Raw genomic sequence first — 15,643 nt, forward strand, 5'->3', positions numbered from 1 at the left:
CAGTGTGCGGCTGCCTCCTGCCCGCCGTCACCGGAAGTCCCCGTTCATCCCTATATTCTGCTGATAAAGTGAAGGTGAGCCACCTTTATGTTTGATGTACCAAAAGGTTTGTGAGGGAGGGAGTTTCAGGATTTTAATCCAGTCACGGTGAAATAACTATGATGTAGGTTGAAGTCAGTATTGTGTGTGGTTCTGAGGGGAATGTGCATGTGGTAGTGTTCCCATGAGCCTGCTGCCTTTTCTGTCCAAGAGGTAGACGCTGTGAATTTGGAAAGTGCTTTCAAAGAAACTTTGGCGTGTTGCTGAATTGCATTAGGTGGAAGGTGCCTATGTGCACCTATGGTGGAGAGAGTGAATGTGTAAGGTGTTGGAAAGTGTGTTAATCAAGTGGATGCTTTGTTATGATGGTTTCGAGCTTCTTGAGTGTTGTTGGAGCTGCACTCATCAGACAAGTGCAGAGTTTTTCGACACAATCCTGACTTGAGCCTTGTAGATGATCGACCGGCTTTGGGGAGTCAGGAGGTGAGTTGCTCACCACGGAATTTCCAGTCTTGACCAACTGTTGTAGCCACAGTATTTATATAGCTGATTCAATTAAAGTTCTGGTCAATCCGCAGAATGCTGATAGTGGGAGATTCAGTGATGATAATGCCATTGAAAGCCGAAGGATGATGGTTAGATTCTCCCTTGTTGGAAATATCATTACCGGGTACTTGTGTGGTGTAAATATCACTTACCACTAATCAGCCCAAGCGTGAGTATTGTCCAGGTCCTGCTGCATGTGGCATTATCTGAGGAGTTGTGAATGGGACTAAAAACTGTGCAATCAAAAGCGAATATCCCCGTTTCTGGGCTGGAATCCTCCATTCTGGAGTCCAGGTTGCGTGGCGGGAGCAGAGGTGGGAGTGATTTCCACTGGGGGGTTTGGATGCCTGATCATACACTTACAATGTTCAGCTCATTACTTTTGCATCCATGAGGAGCTCGGCGAATCTCGTGGGGACAGGTCGCCATTTCCGCCAAGACTTCATGGGGTCGAAGATCCAAGCACCATATCTGATCGGCACCCAGACATTCTCTTAATACCAGACTATCAGTCCGAAATGTTCCAGAGCAGACCATGTATTGTTACGAACCATGCTGATGTTAAATGCAAGGGTATTCCAAAACCAAGGAAGGTAACTTGGAACAATGGTTTAGAGTGGTGTAGGGTATCTTTTTGGTATAATGTGAGGAATGATGTAGAACCCAATGAGGAATAGTCCAGTCGTTGTGTGAACCATTATAAACAAACTGACTAACTTAAAAGAAAGATAAAACTCACACAACAGGAAGAGTATAATACACTATAACACTTAAGTAGACTGATGACTATACACATAATTTTACATGAAACTATCCCTTGGTCCCCAAACCTAATTTATCTCCACTCTGAGACACCCCTTTTCCCAAACAACATCCAATATTAAGTAACCCAATGAGCTAAATCCAGCAAGTAATTACCACAACTAGGTTAAGATGATCAGGTCTGGGAAATGGTCTTCATTCTCAATGAAAGTAGAAAATGGCTGCTTTCTGTCGAGAGCTTACATCTGCAACTGCTGCACTCCTGATGTTCATTGTCTCTCTGTTTCCCTTAGTTACACCATTTCTTTCCCTTTGATGTTTTTCACCCTCTGGAGTTGGCTTTTGGCAGGTACACGTCAATTTCCCTATTTCTCCACATTGAAGTCACCACCACTGGTAGGCAAATTTGCATCTCATCGTTTCTCCAGACGTCTGCCTCTAATCAACTCCCTGTTTTACTTTGTTTTTTAATCTTAATTTCCCCCAATTCCTAACAGTGTGGCCCCAAAGTTCAGCAGAGCCTCCCTGGAGACTCTCCTCCAGGGCATCCAGGAAAGGTGCGAGGTAAAGTTTCACCAGGTTGGCAGCAGGTGCTGCTTCCGTCTGACCCCAGAGACTTCTACGACGGTCACAGTGGAGGTTAGCACCTGCGGGGCCCACCAAGGAATTGCCCAGCAGTGCAGGAAGACGATGAACATTCTTCCGCGTTCCCCCAAGGTAAATACACCGTCTACTCATGGCAAACTGACACTCAGAATGGGCAATAGGCGGTCTTAAGTGTACAAGTGCACAGGGGTGTCAGACAGAAGTTTGGGTTGCAGGACTCAGCAGGAGATGGGACATCTGCACTAAAAACGTGGCAAGTGCTTCATGTTCACAATGTTCTGTCGATTGCAGGATATCCTGTTTGTTAATCACTTACTGGGGAAGGCTTAGCAGCTGGCATGGGTATGCACACCCCTGAACTGCTCGTGCAAACACTGGCATGATAGTCAATCCTTCTGTCTGTCTGCAGGACAGAAAGAACTACAATAAGAGGGTGTGGACCAAGACAGCAGGTGACATTCTGGACATTTGAGTCCTCACCCCTTTTGAGAGACAGGCCACCAAGATTCCGAGGGAGGAGTAGGACTGTAGCTGTGCTGAAGATAAAATAAGACTGCTCCAGGAAGCCAGTCATATATTCTAATAAACCACACCCAAGTTGAGTTATTTCAATTCTTCGCCCAAATAGTAACAAGTTGGTTTAATAAAGTAACATGTGTAGGACCCACTAAATATTTATTTTCTCCATTCCAGATACCATCAAGAAAAGGGGCGGCCCACAACACGGATGAGTCAAAGCTCCATCTACAACCCTCCCTCTGAGAAGAATATCTGAGAGGTCTTGGAAGGATGTACCATCATAGCATTCACACAACCCTCCACCAATGGAGATACAGACACCTTGGCGGGTGCACATTCTAGAGTAGGCCCATGGGTCACAACCTGGTGAGCACATGGCAGACACAGGCCTACAGCTGGCAGAAGAGGTGACAGCTGAGGTCTCCAACACTTGGAGGACTGCTGGAGACCAGGCTCTTGTTGAGCTCCAGGGAGTCAGGGAGGTTCCACTGAGCACGAATAAAGATGAGCACCAGCTACGCACCCCCCGGTCTTCATCCAAGCACACTCCCATGGTGCCCTGACTCTCCACCTCTCCTCTGCTAGTGACCCCATAGCATCCAGCAGGTCAGGCCGAGGGTGATGCTACAGGGGCTGGTTTAGCTCACAAGGCTAAATCGTTGGCTTACCAAGCAGGCCAGCACCACGGTTCGATTCCCGTACCAGCCTCCCCGGACAGGCGCCGGAATGTGGCGACTAGGGGCTTTTCACAGTAACTTCATTGAAGCCTACTCGTGACAATAAGCGATTTCGAACCGTACAGGATGCCTGTTAAGGTCATCACAGCCAACAGGGTATAGCAGTCAGTAGGCTACCTCCACCTCAACCATGGATGTCAGGTCTGCAAGTAGACATTGTCATAGAAGTAAGATAAATACGTTTTGAAGGCAAACAGGTGGCACACATGTACAATCATTGCACATACTTTTGGCACTTGTGAATATAGGTTCACGTGCACTGCTTAGAAGTGTCCTGCATGCCATGTTGCACCAGGTCGCTTCAATGAGAGCAAGCATTTAGGGGTGTGGAATGTGGGCCCCATCAGAGTCCGATAATTAACTCTTATAGATCCATATTATCAATCTTGAGATTACTCAATAATCCCACATGTTCATGATTGAGTATTGGCTATCAGTTGTCAGTGTGTGGCCTCGGCGTACATTCTGCAAGCCTTTACTTAGAGCCACTAAGTTCTGATTTCTGAAAATGCGTTCAGCAAGGTTATTGCAGCTCCCGGTGCTGTTGCCCTGATGTCAGATGTGGATGGATGCCACGAGTAGTCAAGGGAAGTTAAACCTGCTATGTGAGCAGCAAGGAACACTGTACATGCAGTTTCAGGGCTGAGAGAGTGTTGACAGTAGAAAACCAGGGGCAGCGCAATGGCGCAGTGGGTTAGCACTGCGGCCTCACGGTGCCGAGGTCCCAGGTTCGATCCAGGCTCTGGGGCACTGTCCGTGTGTAGTTTGCATATTCTCCCTGTGTTTACGTGGGTTTCGCCCCCGCAATCCAAAGATGTGCAGGGTAGGTGGATTGGCTATGCTAAATTGCCCCTTAATTGGAAAAAATGAATTGGGTACTCTAAATTTTTTTTAAAACAGTAGAACACCAGAGGTGTCCCGAAATGTTAGGAGAATGATGTGGTGGGCCCGTCCAATCATTAATCACCTTCTTTGGTGATCATCATTTTGACCTAACATGCAGGTGAAGGCAACAAGTAAGGAGGCAAAAGGCAAGTTAGCTTCGACTGCAAGAGGGATTGAGTGTAGGATATGCAGTTGACTGAAGCCTTTGTCAAACTTCACATGGAGATCTGTTTGGCCTTCTCATCTCCTTATCAGGGATGACAATAGACCTCGCAGACAGGATTTGCAACCATAGCACATCGGACATTCAAGGACTTGGGGCGAGATTCTCCGGTCCGCCAGTCGCGTTTTCCTGGGCAGCGCGCCTGCAGCAGGATTCTCCGTTCCCGCCACTTGCCAATGGGATTCCCCAGTGTGGCCACCCCTCACCACTGAGAAACCCACGGGGGTGGGCGCTCTGCCGACAGAACAGAGAATCCCGCCCCAGGACTTTAATGTATGAGGTGTATTGGTCTGTGTGTTGGACCATGCCAAGGACTATGAGGCTACCCATGCGAAACATCAGCAGCTCTAACAGGACTCTGTAGGATCCATGCAGGAAAGATGTTTACCTTGGCTGGGGTGTCCATAATAACAGTCTTGCACTAATAGTAGGGCCATCTAGAACTTGTAGGAGTCTCTGAGATTGGAGAGTCTAGAGTCGTTGCTACTCAGCAACCTAAAGTGCAAGTGAGGCATACTCTGTTAGTAGACTCCAAAGTAACCTCAAAACCTTTTGGCATGATAAATATGTCAAAGGACATGTGTTTATTATGACTCATAGAATCATACCCGCTCTACCCATGTCCACTCACACATCCACCCAGCACTATCCCCGTAACCCCAAAACCTAGCCCGCACATCCCTGGCACTGAGGGGCAATTTATCATGGCCAAACCACTTAACCTTTACATCTTTGGACTGTGGGAGAAAACTGAAGCACCCGGAGGAAACCCACACAGACATGGGGAGAACGTAGAGACTTCACACAGATAGTGACCGAAGGCTGGAATTGAATCTCATTCCCTAGCGCTCTGAGGCAGCAGTGCTAACCACTCTGTCACCGTACTGTCCGTGGGCGAGTGGTGATTGTTGAACAGGAACATGATCTTTCCTGATCAGTCTGCATTGAGGAGTGATTTTGAGGGGCCAAATGGTGTTCTCTTGCTGCTTCTCCTGTGGACCCATCTTTCTGGTTCTGCTTGAAAGAGCTCCCTGAAGATCTGGCACCCATTGAGAACAGGTGTGAAAGCGACGTGAGTGCATCTCTGCTGAGGTTCCATTTGATATTCTTCCAAATTGCCATGGATATGGACTTTATAAGGACATGGGAAAATTCTCAATTCTACTTGCAGATGTCCAAGGTTGTGGGAAAATAGAGTGGTGCAGGTTCTAATTTGCACATTTAATGCCAGGGCTCTATATATCAACAGTTTAGCAAAGGATCAGATCACGAGCAGGCAGGTGTTAAGTTGTGCCATTTATTTCAGCTAGAATGAATCACTGTATCTTCGATAAAGTACAATGTCTGTAACCAAAACGAAGCTGGAGCCTTCCAACCAGCAGAGGATAGTAAACAAAATAGTCAAGGAAAATCTCCGCAGTTTGCTCTGCCTAGAATCTGTTAGCTATCATATTGTCACAGGTCTCTCAACTGCATCACACTGTTGCAATGGCCTCTGCCTGTGGCTTTGTGCCATCCTGGCCTTTGTCATCACCATCTCTCACCATCCTCAATACCAGAGGAGAAATTTGTCAGCCAGACATCTTTGCTTTATGACATGAGGTTGTGAAGGAGATAGCAGATAATGATGAACTGGGACACTCTGGGGTGACTATTGGAGAGCCCTGCCTGAGTGATCCAAACATCTGAACCTCATCTTTAGACCTATCATATGCTCAAACTGGTGGAGGCATATGCGGCATTGTCCCTCAGCTCAGCAGCACTCTGCAGACATCGAACAGGCGTCATCAGTTAGGTCTTTCCCGTGTCTCCAAGGAGCCAGCCCCACAATCGACAAGCTCCTTCACAACCATGTGGCACCTGGGAATGGTTCAGATTGTAGGCATTGTGAGAGCTCCCTAGAAACAGAGCACAGACATGCAGGACTTGTCTGTGTGATCACATATCAGAGATATCGAAAGTGGAAACTATTCCTATTGATGAATGTAACTGGCTGTTGCCGGAGACCTTTCAGTGCTGTACGTGTGCAGTCAATAGCTCCTTGCACTTGTAGCAAAACCAAACACTTGCAGCCTTGCTTTTGGAATCCATTGGACAAATTGGTATGCTCACCTGATCAGCGCATCAGATACTTCCAGGATACACCTGTGTAATGCTGACTGGGAGATGCTTCATAGGTCCCCGGTGGAACCCTGGCAGGAGCCACTGACAGAGAAGTTTAAGGTAGCAGAGACCTTTAATGCCACTGGCATGGGATTGCCTCCTCTTGCAGCCCAGGTACTCATGGAGAAGATGGCAGATGAGAGCAATCACATTCCGGGACATTTTAAAGTGCCTCCAGCATTGCCTTTTGCTCATTTGTAGATAGACAATCTGTGCCAATCCCTCCTCATCTGTGATCTGGATGAGAACCAGTAGAAAGGCAGGTATACGTGGAGCCTGCATCATCCAAGCCTCAGTGGATGTGTGAGAAAAGTGCAATAATCAATCTCGGGAGCATATTCCATTCAGGTTTATCCCCATCTCAGAGCCACCAAGTCAGTGCAAGGCTCTGTGCCTGGCATCTCTCTAGACATAGCATCCACGTGCCACCTGTTCCAGTTGAAGGACGTCCTAGAGGGACAGGGATAAGTGTTTGTTCATGCACGACTGTGCATGGAGACATTTATCTTTGACGGTGACGGTGACAGCCTTTGCGAGGAGCCTCATTCTGACACTATTCAGCTTGTTTGCATTAACCTCAAGACTCAAAGAGAGATCATTGCCATGGCAGCATAAAAAGGCTTATCACATGATCCCTTGTAAGCCATGACTATTCATTGTGGAGGATGGAGGTTTGAAGCCAAGAGTTTGCTGCTGTCCACCACTCATTTCTCTTGGGGGCATTCACCTCCGCCGCAATGCCTTCCCCTACCTCACTCTTCATCCCTACTGCTGACAGCAGATGTCAAATTGTACAGAATGAACCGCAGCTCCATAATTTGCTGGGATCTCGATATTATGAGACCCATTAGTTGGGAACAAACCTGCTGCTATGTGGGCTTCACTATAGAGAGAACACAGCTGAGCTGGGTTCGCATCCAGTTGCCTCACGATTACTTTAGTTGGTCAATTGCACTAACCTTTAATTCCACTCACCCAAAAACACCCTCCTTCCACTTTAAGGGCGAGCAACAGCGTTGCATAGCTTGTAATCCAAAAATAGTGCATGTGACATTCGAGACTTGCTCCATCTCCTTCTGCTCTCCCCCACCCAGCTTGCCCATCACCCTTGACTCACCCAATATAACCATTCCTCTGCCCTCTGTCACACGTGAACCTTCCCCAAACCTTTGTACCTTCAACCATCACCCACCTTTTCTCCCCTCTGAGCCGACACCTAAGAATGTCCCCATGCAGCGACTAGGGGCTTTTCACAGTAACTTCATTGCAGTGTAAATGTGAGCCTCTTGTGACAATAAAGATTATTATTATGCATGACCCTGCCCCTTCCCTCTATCCTAGCTATATGTTTTGTCGATTTGCATGATCGCCCCCACCCCCCAAAAAACCCATGAAACCTTTAGTTACCCAACTATCACCTCGGATCTACCACCCAGCCATACCCCATTCCTCCCTCTCACTCTGACCTCTGTCTGCCGCCCTCAATTAAACACCCAGGACCACACCATAGACAGCATTGTCCCTGCTTTGTAGGACATCTCTCTTATACCATTCCTCCTCAGAGACACCATCCACTAAAAGTAAAAGGGGGCTGGTTTAACTCAATGGGCTAGACAGCTGGTTTGTGATGCAGAACAAGGCCAGCAGCACAGGGTCAATTCCCGTAACAGCTGAGATTTCTGAATTTTCCCTCTGTGTACCCGAACAGGCGCCGGAATGTGGCCACTAGGGGCTTTTCGCAGTAATTTCATTGCAATGTTAATGTAAGCCTACTTGTGACAATAGATTTTTTTTTTAAAGTTATCCTAGTCCCAGATCACCATAGGTTGCCTTCCCCTTTGAGGGAGAGATCTCACTGTTGGTGATTTAACTAGAGGATCACCACACCTCAGGCATGGGGTAAGGTTGAGAAGGGGGGGGGGGCTTCCTGAATAACCTCAGCCAGTACAGGAATTGAACCCGTGTTGTTGGCCTCGTTCTGCATCACAAACTGGCTATCCAGCCACCCTACCCCCACTACCCAATCACAGGACCCACAGACCCAACAAGCAAGGTCCATCCCTCCACCGGTCGTCTCTGCACCCTCCCATTCTCTTGCTGCCTCCATCCATGCTCCGGACAGCCTGTCTTTCTTCCTTGGATAGCCTACACATCCTATCCCTGCCACTTCCGCCCTTAACCCATCTCCTATCTCTGGCCTCCATGCAGCTTGGCAACTCATTTGTTCCCTAAGTTTTCCTAATTAAAAAAAAAAATTTGATTTACACGAATGAGTGTGATGAACCATCAATTCACATGAGACGATGAGTAGAAGTGAACAGTGGATTTAATAAGCTAGATCTGTGCCTGCCTGCGACTGCTCTGTACTGAGTGCCGCCTACAGGCTGCAGGTTTATATACCACTCCTGAGGGGTCGGAGTCACAGCCGGAGCCCACAAGCACTTTAACATAATACAACAGAGTACAGTGGTGAATTGTAATAGCATACGTTCACCACATTCACCCCCTGTTAAAAAAATTGATGTCCAGCAGGGGTGAAGTGGGTTCACAGATCGAGTCTGACCGGCGCCTTGATCGTTCTCCGTGAACACTTCAGCTCCGGCTTCACTGCGGGCATGGATGTTAAACTCGTCGCTGTGGGCACGGGTGTTGGGCCCGTTGACTCCGGGAGGGTGTCGCCTGGAGCTTCATCCCTGTAGGTCGGCGATGGGGGGAGGGAGGTGTAGGCCATGTAGGGGCGGGGGCGGTGTTCAGTGTAGGGTGGGGGGAAGGGGGTAGATGATGGTCACAGGGGAACCGGCGGGTGACAGATCCCGGAGGGAGATTGTATCTTGTCGGCCGTTGTGGTGCGCCACGTAGGCATACTGAGGGTTGGCATGAAGGAGCTGGACCCTCTCGATCATGGGGTCGGACTTGTAGCTCCTCACATGCTTTTGGAGGAGGACAGGCCCCACAGTGTTGTCAGCCAGGATGGAAGCGAGACACCGGAGGTGGATTTCCTGGGGATGACAAATAGGCGGTCATGAGGGGTCTCGTTCGTGGCTGTGCAGAGGAGCGACCTAATGGAGTAGAGCGCATCGGGGAGGACCTCCTGCCAGCGGAAAACTGGGAGACATTCAGACCGTAGGACGAGAAGGACGGCCTTCCATACCGTTACGTTCTCCCTCTCCACCTGTCCGTTTCCCCGGGGTTGCAGCTGTAGTCCTGCTCGAGGCAATGCCCTTACCGAGTAGGTACTGATGCAGCTTGTTGCTCATAAACGAGAAGCCCCGGTCACTGTGGACATAAGTGGGGAAACCGAACAGGGTGAAGATACTGTGCAGGGCCTTAATGACAGTGGCTATGGTCATGTCGGGGCATGGGATGGCAAAGGGGAAACGGGAGTACTCGTCAACGATGTTAAGAAAATACACGTTGGGGTCAGTGGAGGGGAGGGGCCCTTTGAAATCAATGCTGAGGCGCTCAAAGGGGCAAGATGCCTTCACCAGTTGGGCCTTGTCTGGCCGATAGAAGTGCGGCTTGCACTCCGCGTAGACTTGGCACTCCCTGGTCATGGCCCTGACCTCCTAGGTGGAGTAGGGCAAGTTGCGGGCCTTGATGAAGTGGAGAAGCCGGGTGACCCTCGGGTGACAGAGATCATTGTGGATCGCCCAAAGTCGGTCATCTTGCGCGCTGGCGAATGTGCTGCGGGACAGGGCACCTGGGGGCTCATTGAGCTTCCCCGGACTATACATAATATCGTAATTATAGGTGGAGAGTTTGATTCTCCACCTCAATATTTTATCATTCTTGATCTTGCCCCGCTGTGTGTTGTTGAACATTAAGGCTACTGACCGTTGGTCGGTGAGGTTGTGCTTCCAATGCTGCCCAGCTTCCACAATGGCTTGAGCTTCCTTTTCGACCGAGGAGTGTCGAATCTCAGAGGCATTGAGGGTACGGGAAAAAAAGGCCACGAGCCTGCCTGATTAAGGGTAGCGGCCAGGGTGACATCTGACATGTCGCTCTCCACCTGGAAGGGGATGGACTCATCCATCGCGTGCATCGCAGCCTTGGTAATGTCTGCCTTGATGCAGCTAAAGGCCAGACGGACCTCAGTCGTCAGGGGGAAGATGGTGGCTTTGATAAGTGGGCGGGCTCTGTCCGCTTAGTTGGGGACCCACTGGGCATAATATTAAAAGAATCCGAGGCATCTTCTCAGGGCCTTGGGGCAGTGGGGAAGGGGGAGTGCAGGAGGGGGCGCATGCGGTCGGGGTCGGGCCCGAGAACACCATTTTCCACGACATAGCCGAGGATGGCTAGTCAGGTTGTGCGGAAAACGCATTTCTCCTTGTTGTAGGTGAGGTTGAGGGTTTGGGCGGTTTGGAGGAACTTCTGAAGGTCGGCGTCGTGGTCCTGCTGATCATGGGCACAGATGGTGACGTTATCCAAGTACGGAAATGTGGCCCGCAGCCCGTACTGGTCCACCATTCGGTCCATCGTTCTTTGGAAGACCGAGGTTGGTGATACTGTTGGGGACCCTGAGGAAGTGGAAGAGGCGGCCGTCTGCCTCAAAGGTCATGTAGTGGTGATCTTCCGGGCGGATTGGAAGCTGGTGGTATGCGGACTTCAGATCTACCGTGGAGAAAAGCCGGTAGTGTGCAATCTGATTCACTGTGTCCGCTATATGGGGAAGGGGGTACGCATCGCGTTGCGTGTACCGATTTATGGTTTGACTATAGTCTACAACCATCTGGTTCTTTTCCCTGGTCCTGACGACTACCAATTGGGCTTTCCAGGGGCTATTACTGGCCTCTCTGATCCACTCCTTCAAGAGACGCTGGACCTCTGACTTGATAAAAGTCCTGTCCTGGGCACTGTACTGCCTGCTCCTGGTGGCGACGGGTTTACAGTCGGCGGTGAGGTTCACGAAGAGCGATGGAGGGGCAACCTTAAGGGTCGTGAGGCTACATACGGTGAGAAGGGCATAGGGACCCGCCGAACTTCAGGGTCAGGCTTCTGAGATTGCACTGGAAGTCCAGTCCTAAAAGGAGAGGAGTGCAGAGATGGGGAAGGACAGAGAGTTTAAAATTGGCGTACTCGGCGTACTTGGCGCCCTGTATCACGAGGTTCGCGACATAGTACCCCCGGATCTGCACTGAAAGTGATCCGGAAGCGAGGGAGATTGTTTGTGGGGGAAATTTGGAGAGAACAGTGCCTTACCGTGTCTGGATGTATGAAGCTCTCCGTGCTCCCAGAGTCAAACAGCCAGGTCATTTCGTGCCCATTTACTCGGATGGTCATCATTGAGTTCTTGAGGTGCTTGGGCCGTGACTGGTCGAGGTTGACAGCGCCGAGCTGCGGGTAGCTGGTGTGGTCGGAGGTAGCGGGGTGGTCCCAAGACGGCGGCCCCCGTCGATCGCACGTGTCGGGTGGCGTTGAAGATGGCGTTGAAGATGGCGACCCCCATAAGTCACCCGTGTCGGGTAAGATTACAGATGGTGGCCCCCATGGATAGCACGATGCAGATGACGCGTCAGAAGGGGACAGTACCAGCAGACACACAGCCACGCTGCGGGGTCTGCGGGCCTGTGAGTCGGGCTTGCGATTTAGGAGCTTTGGGTCGGGCCAAGCAGACTTTGGCAAAATGTCCTTTCTTGCCGCAATCGCTGCAGGTCGTGTTCCGAGCCGGGCAATGCTGCCTGGGGTTCTAGTTCTGACCGCAGAAATAGTAGGGCAGCCCCCTGGGTTGGGCGGGCAGCCGCACGGCACAGGCCTGGGACATCCTCAGGTCGGGGAATCGCATGGTCGGAGGGGAAAGCATTTAGGCTCTGGAAAGTTACTTCTAAGGAGGGGGATAGTTTTACCGTCTCTTCAAGGTCGGGGGCACGCTTTTCGAGCAGGTGCTTTCCGACATAGTTGGACCGGACTCCAGCCACATAGGTGTCCCGGATGGCGAGTTCCATATGCTGCGAGGCCGTGACGTCCTTGTAATTGCAGTTTTGAGCGAGTACCCTCAGGTCGCGTTGACATTCCTCCAGCGATTCCCCGGGGTGTTGACAACGAGTGGTGAGGAGATGCCGCGTGAACACTTCGTTCACCGGCCTCACGCAATGTCTTTTCAGGATCGCGACCGCGTCTGCGCACTGGTCACTTCCTCGATTAGTACGGAGATTCTGTGGTTCACCCAGGCGTGGAGGAGATTCAGCTTCTGTGCCTCGGTGACGGCGGGCGAGGAGGAGGCGGCGAGGTAGGCCTCAAGGCAGCGGAGCCAGTGCAAAAATATTCCCTTGGCTTCAGCTGCCTGTGGGTCGAGTTCCAGTCAATCAGGTTTGAGGGCAGCTTCCATTGCGATATCTTAGCGTATTAAATTGATGCGGCCATCAATTCACACGAGACGATTAGTAGAAGTGAACAGTGGTTTTAATAAACTAGATCTATGCCTGCCTGCAACTGCTCTGTACAGAGTGCCGCCTACAGGTTTATATACCACCCCCGAGGGGGTGTAGCTACAGATGGAGCAATAAGGGCCTCAACATAATACAACACAGGAGTGGTGAATTGTAATAGCATACGTTCACCAAGGTTTGCTCGTGAAATAATTAGATTTTGCTATTGCTAACAAATGCTTCAGAGCTCCTCTCAATCTCATGCACTATTCTCCTTTTGTATGTGTCAAACAGACACTTCGAATAACAACATCCAGCCAAAAGCTCTGCGTATTTCCCTCTTCAAGTCTATCAAAGATGTGGGGCGGGATTCTGCCGTAATCAGCGGGGTGGGCAACTCCGGCGGGGCGGAGTGGCGTGAACCACTCCGGCGTCGGGCACCCCAAAGGTGCGGAATCCTCTGCACCTTCAGGGGCTAGGCCCGTCCTGGAGTGGTTTGCACTCTGGCGGGAAAGGGGCTTGATGACACGCCAACCGGCGCCGAAGGGCCTCCGCCGGCCAGCGCGAGTTGGCGCATGCGTGGGAGCGCCAGCGTGTGCTGCCATTATCCCTGCGCATGCGCAGATGGCTTTGTTTCTGCACCGGCAAATGGCGGACTGCTACAGCCGCCGGTGCGGAACAATAGAATACCCCCACGGCACAGGCCCGCCGGTGGATCGGTGGGCCCCGATCACGGGCCAGGCCACCGTGGGGGCACCTCCCGGGGCCAGATCCCTCCGCCCCCTCCCAAGAACCCCGGAGGCAGCCCGCGCCACCAGGTCCCGCCGGTAAAGACCTACTCCAATTTACACCAGCCGGACTGGCAAAAAATGGGCGGGACTTCGGCCCATCGCGGGCCAGAAAATTTGGGCAGCCCCAGGGCCCATTGAGTTGCACCGGTCCCCGCCATTGGCGGGCGGCGCGATTCACGCAGGCCGTTTTTTGGAGGGCTGGAGAATTTGGAGGACAGCGGGGGCGGGATTCACGCTGACCCCCAACGATTCTCCCACCTGGTGGGGGGTAGGAGAATCCGGCCCGTGATCACTTGCGATTAAATCATTTTATCATTTGCCTGCATTAGAACACCTAAACCTTCAGCTCTCCTGGAGAAAGTTTGAAAAAGAAAATACAAACGTCACCATTTTCTGAAGTCAGTTCACATTTCAGTTCAGCTGAGGGAGATGAGGCAGTGTTACACCCTGAAACGGGAAAAAGCCATAATGTGATTCAGTCCTTTGTTATTCCATTGAATAGAAATGAGCTGTGTCTACGTTTCTTTCTGTTTGAATCTATTTTCAGATCTCCCTGTGTAGTATAGCAAACATCCTTACGGCCATCCTTGAGATTCTACATTTGCAAGTGAACAGCATAGTGTAAACACTGGCACACTTTGTCTGCATGCAGATTTTTAGGCTCCATTCGTAGTGGCTTTGCTAGCAGTCCCCAGGTTAAGATTCTATCCTGCGTTCTAGATACAAACAATGGGTGCTGTGAAGGACATTTACCGCTTCCAATTGATTTTGCTCAATCTGTAATTTCCCTGTCCATTTCCTCTCTGCAGCCCCAACTAGCAAGCCCCCCGCCCCCCTCCCACACCATCGTAACTGGAGCTGATGATTCATGGGTATCTATTATTATACGAGGAACATCCTGCAAGCCATTTTCTCTGCTGCTTCAAGTTATTGCTGATTTGCTGTCCAGCGTGCAACTGCGTCTGGGGATGTAATTAAAGAGATTCCTGTAGACTTATAGGCCGTCTGGGGAGTTAAACAACATCAATGACAGGGACCATGCATGAAGCCAGAGCTCCTCTTCTCAAGTACACAAGGTACGGAACAATGTGTGAGACTAAGTGTGCTGTTATGGAAACATTTTCCTCCTGCAATCTGCAGAACATTATTTTTTTTTAATGCCATGGAGAAAGAATTGTGATATTGCTATTTGTGGATTATGAACATATTGCAAATTCTCTTCTACATTGCAGAAGTTGTAGTAAATCAGCTGTATTTCTAAAGATTGTGTGGTTAATGCGTTTAGACAAGCAACGCTGTCCTGTAAAACTAATTTATTTTTTCATTTGCGAAGGAGGGTAAAATTCAATGTATAAAGGCCATTGAATGGGCAGATAAGGTTTAGTTGCCCACCATATGCTCAGCATTATTTTACTTCTTGTCGACTTCAATTCGTTGGATATTAATGCCTGTTTTCCGTATCCTACAAATTTGACCTCGCCTCAGAGTATGGCTTGTGTAAAAAGCACTTTGCTGTTGTATGCCACGCACATTGTGATCCTGTGAAGAAAAACATGTAATGTGTGCTGCCACAGTAGAAATGGCCGTCACTGTTGAATACCAAATCAGATATGTTGCAAACGCTCAGCAGGTCAGGTAGCAGTGGGAGGAGAGTAAAGAAAAGGTAGCATTCCGCATGTGGGCCCATCCTCAAATCCTTCATCCCTATACTGATCCGTAACCATCTGCTTTGTGGAATACAGTAGATCCTTTCTGCGTGAGTTAGCTATTGCAGCCACACCAAAGCAATGTGAAAAACCCATTCCAAAGTAAATGTTTTAATAATATCCTAATTAATCCATTAACTGCTGGGAGATTCCAGTATGCCTGGACTGGCTGTTCATTTCACACAGTTTTGCACTGAACATATTAGTAAGGCTGTATGGTGGTCAGGAATAGTTTTGATTCTTTTAAACTGTATGAAATATTAAAGCTAACAACTTCTGATAAAAAATTTAAAAAACATTT

At 49.8% G+C, this 15,643-nt stretch overlaps 1 protein-coding gene across 3 annotated transcripts in view; it reads left to right on the forward strand.

The window, feature by feature from the left end:
* The window catches only part of LOC119975899 (beta-galactoside alpha-2,6-sialyltransferase 1-like), a 165,706-nt gene that overhangs the window by 64,027 nt on the left and 86,036 nt on the right, over nt 1-15,643 (forward strand). Inside the window, exon 1 of one of the 3 annotated variants that reach the window (XM_038815829.1) lies at nt 14,489-14,712. The exons of the other annotated variants lie outside the window; for them this stretch is intronic. The gene's annotated coding sequence lies outside the window, so the exon portion shown is untranslated. Of the gene's footprint in view, nt 1-14,488; nt 14,713-15,643 lie in introns of those variants that run through there. 3 annotated transcript variants of the gene reach the window in all.

This window comes from Scyliorhinus canicula, chromosome 13, assembly GCF_902713615.1.
Source record: "Scyliorhinus canicula chromosome 13, sScyCan1.1, whole genome shotgun sequence".
Taxonomy (NCBI): domain Eukaryota; kingdom Metazoa; phylum Chordata; class Chondrichthyes; order Carcharhiniformes; family Scyliorhinidae; genus Scyliorhinus; species Scyliorhinus canicula.